We start from the raw sequence: 13,177 nt of genomic DNA on the forward strand, positions 1-13,177 counted from the left end.
GGTTTCCCTCCCAGCCAGCTCGGAGTGTACCTCCACAGTTTCCAGGTGGAAGAGTTGAGAGCACCAGATATTTAGGGCCTGGTCAAAGCTCCAGAGCTTCAGGTACACAGGTGGACTAGAATTCTCGATAGTCAAGACCACTAGTACCACAGTGTCCCGATTCTAATAGACTTCATTTTGGGGAATGTCGCCGAAGTACAGGTGCCTATTTTTCTTGTGGACGCCAAGGCCATATTGCAAGGGAATGTCCATTTAAAAGTACTCTTGGTGGTATGGCTCAGCCAACTGGGTTAGTTGCAGGTTCTTCTTCTGTGGCTATGCGCCCGATAGGACGGGGTATGCAGATACCGGCAGGCCGTGGTAGAGGTTGTGGTGGAACTTCTAGTTTTGGCGGCCCTTCTAACCATATGTATGCATTGGCCAGTAGATAAGATCAGGAAGCGTTGCCAAATATAGTCACAGGTACATTATCAATCTTCTCTCGGGACGTATATGTGTTGATGGATCCCGGCTCTACTTTATCATATATATCTCCTTTTGTTGCTAATAGAATTGGAATTAAGCCTGAATTAATAGAATTATTTGAGGTGGCTACACCAGTAGGAGACTCTCTTGTGGTGAAACAAGTATATAGAAATTGTCTGGTGAATGTATATAGTCATCATACCTTGGCTGATTTGATAGAATTAGATATGGTGGAGTTTGATGTTATTATGGGTATGGATTGGTTAGCTTCTTGTCGTGCTAATGTAGACTGTAGAAATAAAGTAGTTCGGTTCTAGTTCCCTGGTGAACCAATTGTTGAGTGGGCAGGAAACACGGCGTCGCCGAAGGGTAAGTTTATTTCATACTTTAAGGCAAGGAAAATGATCAGGAAGGGGTGTATTTATCATTTAGTCCGCGTGCACGATCTAGAAGCAGAGATGCCAACTCTTCAGTCGGTACCCGTGGTTAATGAATATCTGGATGTGTTTCTAGATGAACTTCCAGGTCTTCCTCCCGAACAGGAGATAGAGTTCACGATAGACATGCCACCAGATACTCAACCTATTTCTATTCCCCCATATATAATGGCACTAGCGGAGTTAAAGGAGCTAAAGGAGCAACTGAAGGACTTGCTGGAAAAAGGCTTCATTAGGCCCAATACATCCCCATGGGGAGCGCCGGTATTATTTGTTAAAAAGAAAGATGGATCGCTGCGAATGTGCATTGACTATAGGCAGCTGAACAAGGTAACAATTAAGAACAGATATCCCCTCCCCAGGATTGATGATTTGTTTGACCAATTGCATGGTGCTAAATGCTTTTCAAAGATAGAACTGCGGTTAGGCTACCATCAGGTACGGGTAAGAGAAGCAGATATCCCAAAGACCGCATTCAGAACCCGATACGGACATTATGAGTTCAAAGTGATGTCTTTGGGGTTGACAAATGCTCCAGCGGTGTTTATGGACTTGATAAGCCGAGTGTTCAAACCATTTCTAGATTTGTTTGTGATTGTATTTATTGATGATATTTTGGTCTATTCACGATCAAAAAAGGAACATGCGGATCATTTGCGGGTGGTACTGGGAATACTCCAACACCAGAAATTATACGCTAAGTTTTCTAAATGTGAATTTTGGTTAACTTCAGTGGCTTTTCTAGGGCATATTATTGGGATTGATGGTATTCGCGTAGATACGTAGAAGATTGAGGCCGTGAAGGCATGGCCAAGACCTACAACTCCTACGGAGGTACGTAGCTTTTTGGGATTAGTAGGATATTACAAGAGGTTCGTAGAAAGGTTTGCTTCCATTTCGGCGCCTTTAACAAGATTGACTCAAAAGGCGGCTAAGTTCCAATGGACTGATGCTTGTGAATGGAGCTTTCAGTTGTTAAAAGAAAAATTGACTACGGCTCATGTTCTAACCCTTCCAGAAGGACCCAATGACCTTGTTATTTATTGTGATGCTTCTGGTATTGGACTTGGATGTGTATTGATACAATAGGGTAAAGTTATAGCTTATGCCTGTCGGCAGCTCAGGAAACATGAAAAGAATTATCCAACTCATGACTTGGAATTAGCAGCGGTGATTCATGCCTTGAAAATATAGAGGCACTACTTATACGGCGTACATGTTGATATTTATACAGATCATAAAAGCCTCTAGTATATCTTCAAACAGAAGGAATTGAACTTACGACGGAGAAGGTGGCTGGAGTTATTGAAGGATTATGACGTCGACATTTTATACCACCCAGGGAAGGCAAATATGGTGGCGGATGCGCTCAGCCGTAAGTCAATGGGTAGCTTGGCAGATGTACCACTAGAACGGAAAGAGATAACTCGTGACACTTTCCAACTCGCCAATCTGGGAGTCCGTTTAGCTGATTCAGGTGATGACGGGGTTTCTATTCGAGGAGTTGCTGAATCCTCGATTTTAGAAGAAGTAAAATGATGCCAGTACCAGGACCCTATTCTAATACAGTATAGGGATGAAACTCTCCAAAAGGGAAAGACTCCATTTGAAATCACATCAGGCGGAGTACTACGACATCAAGGTAGAGTCTGTGTACTGGAGGTTGCAGGACTACGACAGCAAGTACTGGGAGAGGCACATTACGCTTGCTATTCTATTCATCCGGGGTCAACCAAGATGTATCACAACCTCAGATGTCTGTATTGGTGGGACAGTATAGAAAGAGATATAGCAGAGTTCGTAGCCCAATGCCCAAATTGCCAACAAGTTAAAGTTGAACATCAGAAACTGGGTGGGCTACTACAGCAGATGGAAATTCCAACTTGGAAATGGGAAGCAATTAACATGGACTTCATTACAGGTTTGCCTCGTACTCTTCGAAAGCAGGATTCCATATGGGTTATCGTGGATAGGCTGACAAAATCAGCTCACTTCCTTCCAGTCTGGACTACTTACTCAGCCGAGGACTAAGCAAAACTGTACATCAAGAAAATAGTACGACTTCATGGAGTTCCCACATATATTATCTCGGACAGAGGAGCTCAGTTCACAGCCCACTTTTGGAAGTCATTCCAGGAAGGCTTGGGGATACAGGTAAGACTTAGTACAACATTTCATCCTCAAACTGATGGGCAAGCTGAGCATACGATTCAAACGCTAGAGGATATGTTGTGGGCCTGCATAATTGACTTTAAAGGTAGCTGGGATGATCATTTACCACTTATTGAGTTTGCCTACAATAACAGCTATCACTCCAGTATCCAAATGGCGCCGTATGAGGCTTTATATGGCAGGAAGTGCAAGTCACCTATCGGTTGGTTTGAGGTTAGCGAAACACAACTAATAGGCCCAGACATGGTCCAACAGGCGGTAGATAAAGTGAAGCTTATTTGGGAAAGATTATTAGCTGCCCAGAGTCGACAAAAATCATATGCAGATAATCAACGTCGACCTTTGGAATTTCAAGTAGGTGATTGGGTGTTTTAAAAAGTATCGCCCATGAAAGGGGTAATGAGGTTCGGCAATAAAGGGAAGCTAAGTCCGAGGTACATTGGCCCTTACCTGATTCTTCGCCGAATAGGCAAAGTGGCGTATGAACTAAACTTACCAGCGGATCTAGAAGTCGTACATCTAGTCTTCCATGTTTCAATGCTTCGTAAATGTGTGGGTGATCCATCCCGGGTACATCCCGTAGATGATATCCAGGTCACAGAGGAGTTAGCCTATGAAGAGCAACCTATCGCCATCCTAGATCGGCAAATCAGAAGATTGCGGACTAAGGACGTAGCTTCTGTCAAGGTGTTGTGGCTAAATAAGAATCGTGAAGAGATGACCTGGGAAGCTGAAGAGGACATGAAAAACAAATATTCGTACCTATTCCCGATATCTACAAGTAACGCTGATTCTTAAGAACTTGTAGATTAATTATATGGATGGAAATTTATGTGATATCATAAAAGAAAGGAACCTCTTTATAACTTAGGTAAGGTCTTAAGGAAAGTTGCATTTAACATTCGGGGACAAATGTTCTAAAGGGGGGAAGGATGTTACACCCCACATTCTTGAACTCGAAAGGTTCCTAAAGTTACTGAAAATCTATCATGTGAGCCGCCTAAGTTACGATACCATTAAACAATTCTAAGAAGGGAGAATGTGACACCCCATAGTAGGGAAGATTGGAAATAAGATCAAGAGTAGTCGGAAGGAGTAGGAGGCTAAGTAATGAGTCATAGGACTCAATTTACCAACGTACACCCCTAACTTAGAAGTTTTACACACCTAAGCTATTTGAATAAACACCAAGCTTGCGTAGCACGGATGACATAGGCTCTTAATCTAGGACGAGATTACGAACCCACGAGGAGGAGAAACAATTTTGCGGGGCAGCCAATGGGAGGGTGACACGTGGAAGCCCCTAAGCAAGCAGGTAACCCACCTTCTTGGGGTCAAGTAGGTGACCCATCTGCTTGGGGGGGGCCCCACTTCCACATGGCAGCCCCACATGGAGTGCATGGACACGGTGGCCCAATAGGGGCTGGACATGTGTCCTCCTTAGGGGCTGACATGTGTCACCCCATGGGACCACCCATATAAGTGATATGTATCTCAAACTTCAGTTTATTCATCAAATTTCTAGCAAGCAACGTGAACAAAAAAACCCTAAAGGTAAGGAGAGAAAATTGCGACGGCTTTGGGAGAAAAATAGGTAAGTCCCATTTTCATTCCGTAAATTAATTAATTAGCGTATAATACGATGATATGGAAGTATTAGTAGTATAAAATTTTAATTTGGTGAAGCCAAAAATCAGAAAGCAAGCTGCCACGGCGTTACTTTGAGCTAAAAAAAGTTCTGAGACACAATTTCGGCTAGTTTTAGCCAATTTCGGGAAAGGTAAGTTCTTCCCCTCTAATTTGAAGTTTATGATGTTAAGTTAGTGTGTATTACACACCTTATGAGCTGCTGGAAGTTGGGGAAAAGGTTTGAAAAGTTCGGTGTTCGAAATAAGTGAAATTGGAATCGCTATAGTTAATTGTGAATCGAATAATACGTTGCGCTTGTAGGGCGTGACTGCTGGTCGTGTGGTGAGGTGCTGTGGTGCTGAAATATATGTTGATAAGGGAGTGGGGGGATTCTGGTTGCAACCACACGACCCTCCGCTTTGCAATTAAAGAATTCGCGAAAGAAAGATTAAAAACTCTAGTTTTGGTATCTCAGTTTCGAGTGAATTATTGGGGGTTTATATTGTATAATGTTATCATAATATGTATATGTATGGGCTTCTGGTTATATTTTTGGTTAGATAAAGGTTCTAAGGACATGTTTGTGGATTCGGATAGGGCACATTATAGGGGAGGTGCTATCCGATTTTCGTTAACTTCTTAACTAGTTCAGGAACTAGTCGAGGGTGCGAGCGAGGGGACGAGTTCTATGAATACTCGTGGGTAGTCTAAGTTGCTGAAAAGTCTAAGGTTATTAATACTTGCCTTACTTCCATGTTAAATAGGTTTCGAGGACAACGACGTGGACGATTACGGGGAATCCATAAGAGGTATGTAAAGCCTATTCTTTCTCTTCTTTTGGCATGTCGTAGAGGTAAGTAAACAATGATGCGATCTCTGAAGTAATTCCATTCCTAACTGTCTCTTATTCACTTCTGGGTAATGAACTTTTATAACAGTTAAGCTACTTTCCTTGAACCTTATCTATACTAAGGACTTAATGAATATACGGGCTCCAAGTTGTAAGGACTATATGAAAACATGTATTCTGGAGTCCTTAAGCGGTTAGCATTACCTTAGTACGTGTCTAAGGACCCTGAAACACTAACTAGTATAGCCCTAATGGCATTTAGAGGGCATTTAAGGTGATTACATTACAATCTTGATTCTCAGACGATAGCTTAATTTGCTTCTACGGTCGAGTCTTCGATAATGATTTAAAATGCATATAGTTGCTCATTAATCTACTCGTGTATACAGTGACACATCTTTCACCGAGTCCCAGGCCGGGGTATGTTCTCGTGCGCAGTTCACTGCCTTATTCCTCGAGTCCATTACTAGAGGGCTGGGATACGTGTGTATATATTTATATGAGGATGTGTGGTAATAAGATGATGATGGCACTGGGTTGTGATGATATTACAGATGTATCCACCGGACCCCTTATAGGGCCGGCTATATGATATAATTTGAACATGCATGCTTTTATGATTCACAAGGTATTGGTACAGATTTCTCATATGATATGTTATCCCCTGCTTTGCGGTTTCAGATATGGTTTCAATTATGTTATATTATGTTTTACATACTCAGTACATATGTCTTACTGACCCCCTTCTCCGGGGGGTTGCGTTCATGCCCGCAGGTACAGGTACACAATTTAGGGATCCGCCAGCGTAGGAGTCCCACTCAGCGGTCCAAAAGTGCTCCATTGTGCTGGAGCCTGACTTTGGGGTACTACACCTTATTGTACATATTTGTTTTGTTCACAGGTACGACGGGGGCCCTGTCCCGCCTTATGTTACAGTTTTCTTACTCTTAGAGGTCTGTGGATACATATGTGGGTTGTATACATATGTGGGTGGTATACGTATATAGGTTGTATGTGTATATGAGTGGTGTATGAGCTGTATATGAGTTGTATATGAGTTGTGTATGATCTGTATATAAGTTGTATATCAGTGGTACATGAGTTGTATATGTATATATGTACAGCTGTACTGATATGACTTATGATTTGGGGCGTTCCCTGTATTGTGGCGTCCTAGTCGTCTCGCGTATGTATATAGTACGGAATGACCCTATACGTTACTATAGCCTTGTCAGCTTGTATGTTTCTTACATGTTGATGCATTTGGGGTATAAATAGGAGACATGTTATGTATAGTTGGTAGGGGTACACGTGTATGTCCGGTTTGGGCACCCGCCACAGCCTATGGGGTTGGGTCATGACACCTTCTCCATAGCTTCACAAATCAACTTGGGCCCTATCAAAGTGACCTTACCAAACCTTCTACACCTCCTACCACACAAGGACTCAAATGGAGCCATTTGATGTCACGACTCAGCCTAGGGCATAGTCGTAACGTAGAGATTGAAACTTTGAAAGGGATCTAACCAAGACTATTGTACATATCATAAGAATACATAAGGTAAAGAAAAATTGGAAACATAATAAGAGATTATAAACTATGAATAGAAATTTAAGAACGTTACATGACAACATAAATTCGAAATATTTTTTCAACTAGATGCCTCTACTCATGAATATGGGTGGGGGATAAGACATGTCCCTAGCTCACCCTCAATATGAAACATAGAAAAAGTATTAGAAAATAATAACTAGCTCGATAACTAGTCCCTAATAAATGAGTACTCACCACAAACACCACTGGATAGGAAAGCTTAACTAGCCACGTAGATGAGTATGATCTTCAACCTCAACCCCTACATTATGAGACAATGTTGGCAAAAAATATGCATTAGTATGTTGGAATGTACTAAGTATGAGGGCATGACATACAACGTAAATCATGGAATGCAATGGTTCGGTAAAATACATGATAAGATAAGATAAGTAAAGTCATGAGAATATCATAGTGACCAAAGCATTTAAAAAGCATAATTTTAAAATCATAGCATACATAAGTGATCATACATATATGGGATAGGAGCCATAACCGACAATAAGACCATGCAAACTATAACATGGAATTGCGTTGGCTCCCCATACAATGAAGAAAAAGGGGAATCTACTTGTCAAGATAGAATCTACCCCACTAGGCGGGTCATGCATACGCTATATGTGGATCCAATAGCTAGGCCATGAAGGAAACCTATGTTGACATGTAGTTTATGGGACATGAGGCTGCTACTAAGGCTTTTGGTAGGGCCCCCACCTCAAGTCTACTCAGTGCTAAGTCAAATCCCATGCAATACATTTAAAGCATAGAAATCATAATTACATATATCATAGTCATGATCATAGGTTTGAAATCATAAAGTAGCTCATTTTCATAACATACTTGTAATGTGAGAATTGTCCTTTCATCATTACAATTGTATTTGCATATTTTATATTGTTAGGCCTTATGTCACCACATAGGGACCTAAGTCACCTCTTAGGCCTTAGGTCATCACATAGGGCCCTAAATCACCTTACTTCATAACTTGCAGAGAATTCATACCTTGAACTTAGAATAGAACTCAATTGCATAATTAATTGACTTTAAAAATCATGTTATTGACTTGAAAACATGCATGATCATAAACTTTATATCAGCCCATACATAATTCATATAGATAATATCATTAGGAAGCATAATTGAAAATACTCATATTTTACATCATGAACCATAGAGATCAAAATAGGAGAATAATGGAAAAACTCTTCAATTTAATACAATAACCATCAATTTATATCAAAATAGACTCATGATCATGCTTTGAATCATAATTCATGCAATAGGAATAAAGATCCTAAAACCAATAAAATACCATACTTTAATTTGATAGAAAACCTTGAAAAATTTATTGGGCTTCATGGATGAAAAGATCCATGAATCAATACTCACATATCTTAAGTGAGAACACTAAATAATTTGGAAGAACTTGAGAGTTTTGATGGAGAGCTTGAGTGAATTTACTTGAAGTTGTCAATGGATTCTTTGAGAGTCCTTTGTATAGATAGAAATATTTGAGTAAGTGAATTGTAGAAGAATGAATAGAATTAGAGGTTTAGGTCAATTTATAGAGTTGAATTAGGTCTTAAAAACGTGTAGGTTTATTAGCTAATAATTAGAGAAAAGTATAAAGTGCCCTTACTAAAAACTAAATTCGTCTAGAAAACCATTGCCAGGTTCGCAACATGGAGGCGAGTAAGTCCGCAAAGCGGAATTGTCATGCACCTTACTGGTTTGCGCAGTTTCTTGAGAAATCTATCCTTCGATCTACGGGTCTTAAAAATCCATCAAAACTATTTTCCTACAGGATTTGACCCCCTGATCAATATTCCAAAGTCGGATTTTCTAAAAAGATTAAGCATAATATACTACATGAGTGGCCTAATCCCAAGGCAATCTTAAGGCACTTATGAGCATTTTGAGGGATATTACAATACCTCCCCCTTGGGAACATTTGTCCTTGAATGAGATCCAACTAATATAGGAAGGATATGGAAAAAGGACTTAGAAACCTAACATGGACATGAGGACACTTTGAAAAATGCATAGAACATGTGAACTTCATACTTAACATAAGACATAGTCCTTAAGAAAATCCGTTTCATAAATCATCCATACATATGAATGACATATAGAACTGAAATATAGAAGTTTAATTGATTTAATCATGAATAACTTAGTACCTTTAGGCTCATCTGAAAGGAATAAGATATGACTAATGGTTCATCATGTCTGATTCTGCTTCCCACGTAGCATTCTCTACTTGTTGATTCCTCCATAACACTTTGACGGATGCAATGTCTTTGTTTCTTAACCTCTTCACTTGATGGTCTAAAATCTCAATCAGGATATCCTCATAAGTCAAATTCTCTTCAATACTTACATTCTCCATTGGCACAATAGAATTTGGATCACCCACAAACTTCCTCGATATTGACCCATAAAATATTGGATGAACCACTGCCAATTCAAGGGGCAAGTCTAACTCATATGATACTTTGCCATTGCGCTTCAATATCCTATAGGGTCCTATATATCTAGGGCTCAACTTCTCTTTCTTACCAAACCATATTACCCCTTTTATAGGTTAAATCTTTAAATATACCATATCATCCACATCAAATTCAATCTCTCTCCTCCTGTGTCTGAATAGGATTTTTGAAGACTTTGAGCCATTTTCAATATTTCTCTTATGATACTTTATCCATTGCATCAAATACCAAATCTGGACCAATCAATGCCATCTCACCTACTTCAAACAACCCCACCATAGATCTATATCTTCTCATGTACAAGGCTTCAAAAGGAGCCATTTGGATGCTAGAGTGATAACTATTATTGTAGGCAAACTCAATTAATGGCAAATGGTCATCCCAACTTCCTCTAAGATCAATCACACATGCCCTTAACATATCCTCCAAGGTTTGAATTGTTATTTTATCTTGTCCATAGGTTTGAGGATGGAAAGCAGTACTTAGGTTTACTTTAGTACCAAGACCTTTCTGAAATGACTTCCAAAAATATGAACTAAATTGAGTACCTTTATCCTATATAATCAACAAAGGAACACTATGAAGTTTTACAAGTTCACGAATGTACAATTTAGTAGAGTCTTCAGCACCATAAGAAGTCTTGACTGGTAGAAAATGTGTCGATTTGGTCATTCGGTCCACAATGACCTAAATAGAATCATGTTGTCTTCTAGTATGAGGCAAACCCGTGACAAAGTCCATATTCACATCTTCCCACTTCCATGTAGGAATTTCAATTTCTTGAGCTTGACTCCCAGCTTTTGATGTTCAACTTTCACTTGTTGATAATTAGGACACTTATCCATGAACTCCGCTATATCCTTCTTCATGCCATTCCACCAATACACTTCCCTCAAGTCATGATATATCTTGGTAGATCCCGGATGAATTGAATATCAAGAACTATGTGCCTCATTTGTTACACCCCGTACTTTTGTACCTTGAAATACTTTTGTATTTTTAGAGGTTTTTGAGTTTCGTGAAGGATTCTTAAGCTTGTTAAGTTTCTTGAAGGGATCTTAAGCTTCTTAAGTTTCTTAAGGTTTCCTAAAGCTTCTTAAATCTTCTTAAGACATCTTAAGAACTCTTAAGCTTCTTAAGAGTTACCATGTGAGTCAGATAGGCTATAATGCTATCAAACAACTCTAAGAAAAAGAGAATGTGATACCCCATTGTAGGGAAGGTTGGAAATAAAGTTATAGGAATTTGGAAGGAATTGGAAGCCAAGTAGTGAGTTGTAGAAACCGATTTACTTGTGTAAGCTATTACCTTGGATGTGTTACATACGTAAGCTACCAACTTGGAAATTTTACAAACTTTAGCTACTTGAGTATGTACCAAGCCTACGTAGCAAGGATTACATAGATTCATAAAAGAAAATGAGATTATGAACCCACGAGGGGGAAACAAGTGACATGTGGCAGCATGAAAGAGTGCCACATGACAGCATGAGAGAGATCCATATGGCAGCAGTTGGAACAAGGGGGTGGTACCCCACATGACACATGGCATCCTATGGTTGGATGAAGGGATGTGTTGGCCTAATGAGGGCTTGACACGTGTCACCACTTAGTGCTTGACATGTGTCACCACTTAGGGGTTGACACGTGTCACCCTCTAAAAGTAGATTATATATATGTGTCCTATGACTCATTAAGTTCCATACTTATCTAGAAAACTCAAGACAAAGAGAGAAAATTCAAGAGAAAGAAAAGAAGAGAGGAGAAACCTTAAGAGAGAAAGAGAGAGACCTATGGTTTCGGGAAGAGGAACAGAGGTACGTTTCCAATTTCACTCTGAGAATTAATTATATAGGGTATACCATGATTTTATGAAGGTATTGTCTTGGATCATTCCCAAAATATTAATAAACAGCCCCGAAGTTTCAGCTACGCTAAAGAAAATTCCAAGGCGAGTTCCGACAAGTTTTGGCTAATTTCGGGTAAGGTAAAGTTTTTCCTTTCGAACGGGAGTTTATGATGATGTTATGAGGTATATTAAATGTCTTTAATGAGGTTGGAAGTATAAAAATTCATAAGGACACTTGACATTAGAAACAAACTAAATTGAAGTGGTTATAGCTAAATCAAAGTCGAGAAGTGGGTTGTCGTTGTGGTGCTGCGAGTGAAACTGGTTCGGTTGTGTGTTTTAGGGCTTAAAAGTGTTTTAAAAAGGGTGTGGGTTCTTCTGGTTGCAGCCACACGACCCTCCGTTTGGTATGGTTAAAGATTTTTCGAAATAAAGGTTAAAAACTCTATTTTGGTATCGTAAATTTTGAGCTAGTTGTTTGGAGTTATATTGTGTAATGTTGAGGTGGTTCAATTGTATATATGATGCTGGCTTTTTTGTTGGTATGGTTGTTAAAATGGTGTCCGAGTTGAAATCTAGGGGATGTTGAAGTTATAGAGGAGATGCTGCCCAATTTTCGATAACTTAGGAACTAGTAATGAACTAGTTGAAGGAAATGGATAAGGAAAAGACCTCTATGGAGACTTGGTTGTAGAGTTGGAATTGTAAAGTGAAAGTTCATTAACCATAGTATTACTTTCATGTTAAATAGGTTCAAGAGACGATGAGGCGAACATATTAGGAGTAATTTATAAGAGGTATGTAAAGCTAACCGTTCCTTCTTTTGGCATGTCTTTGCCATAAGTATGTAAAGCTAACCTTTCTTTCTCTTGGCATAGTTTTGACATAAGTATATAAAGATAATCTTCCTTTTTGGCTGGTTTTTATGAAATAAGTATATGAATTTTATATGATTCCAAGGAAGTTCCTATTCATAGAGACGCTAGGATGGCCAACTTCTTGATTTTCCAAAGGATATTTTATCATGCCTAGATACGTGTATATGATTCCAAAAGTTCTATTTTGATATAACTCATAGTGATATTCAAAAGGTACTTGATACGACTTCTGTCTTGATTTTTGAATAATAGCTCATTTCGTTAACTTCATCGAGTCTCAACATGATTTAAAGTGCATTTAGTTTCTCACTACTCCACTCGTGGATGTCTTAATGCTTCCTTCACCGAGCTCAAGTCAGGTTTTGTTACCATACGTACTTCTCTGCATCATTCGCCATGACCCGAAGTGAGGGGGTAGGTATGCCCTGTATATGGGTTTTGTGGAGTTATGATGTTCCATGTACACATATGATATAATATGATCTGATATGACCATCTGATATGATATGATCTATTATGGAGATATTCCCTAATCTGGAGTTATGATGTGCTGTGGCGCCAGTGATGGGGTGGAGACCATAATTTGTTCACCGAGTCCTATAATAGGGCCGAATATGACATATGTTTTTCTATATACATTATTTGTGGTTATGCAAAGCATTATGATATTCTGGATATTTTGCTCATTTTTGCACCTTTTGTTCTGGTAATGGCTTTACCTATTACAGTGCATTCTTTACATACTTGGTATATTGTCCATACTGATCTTCGTTCTTCGAGGGCTGCATTACATGCCCACAGGTACAGATGCTCGG

Source organism: Solanum dulcamara, chromosome 3 (genome assembly GCF_947179165.1).
Source record: "Solanum dulcamara chromosome 3, daSolDulc1.2, whole genome shotgun sequence".
Taxonomy (NCBI): Eukaryota; Viridiplantae; Streptophyta; class Magnoliopsida; order Solanales; family Solanaceae; genus Solanum; species Solanum dulcamara.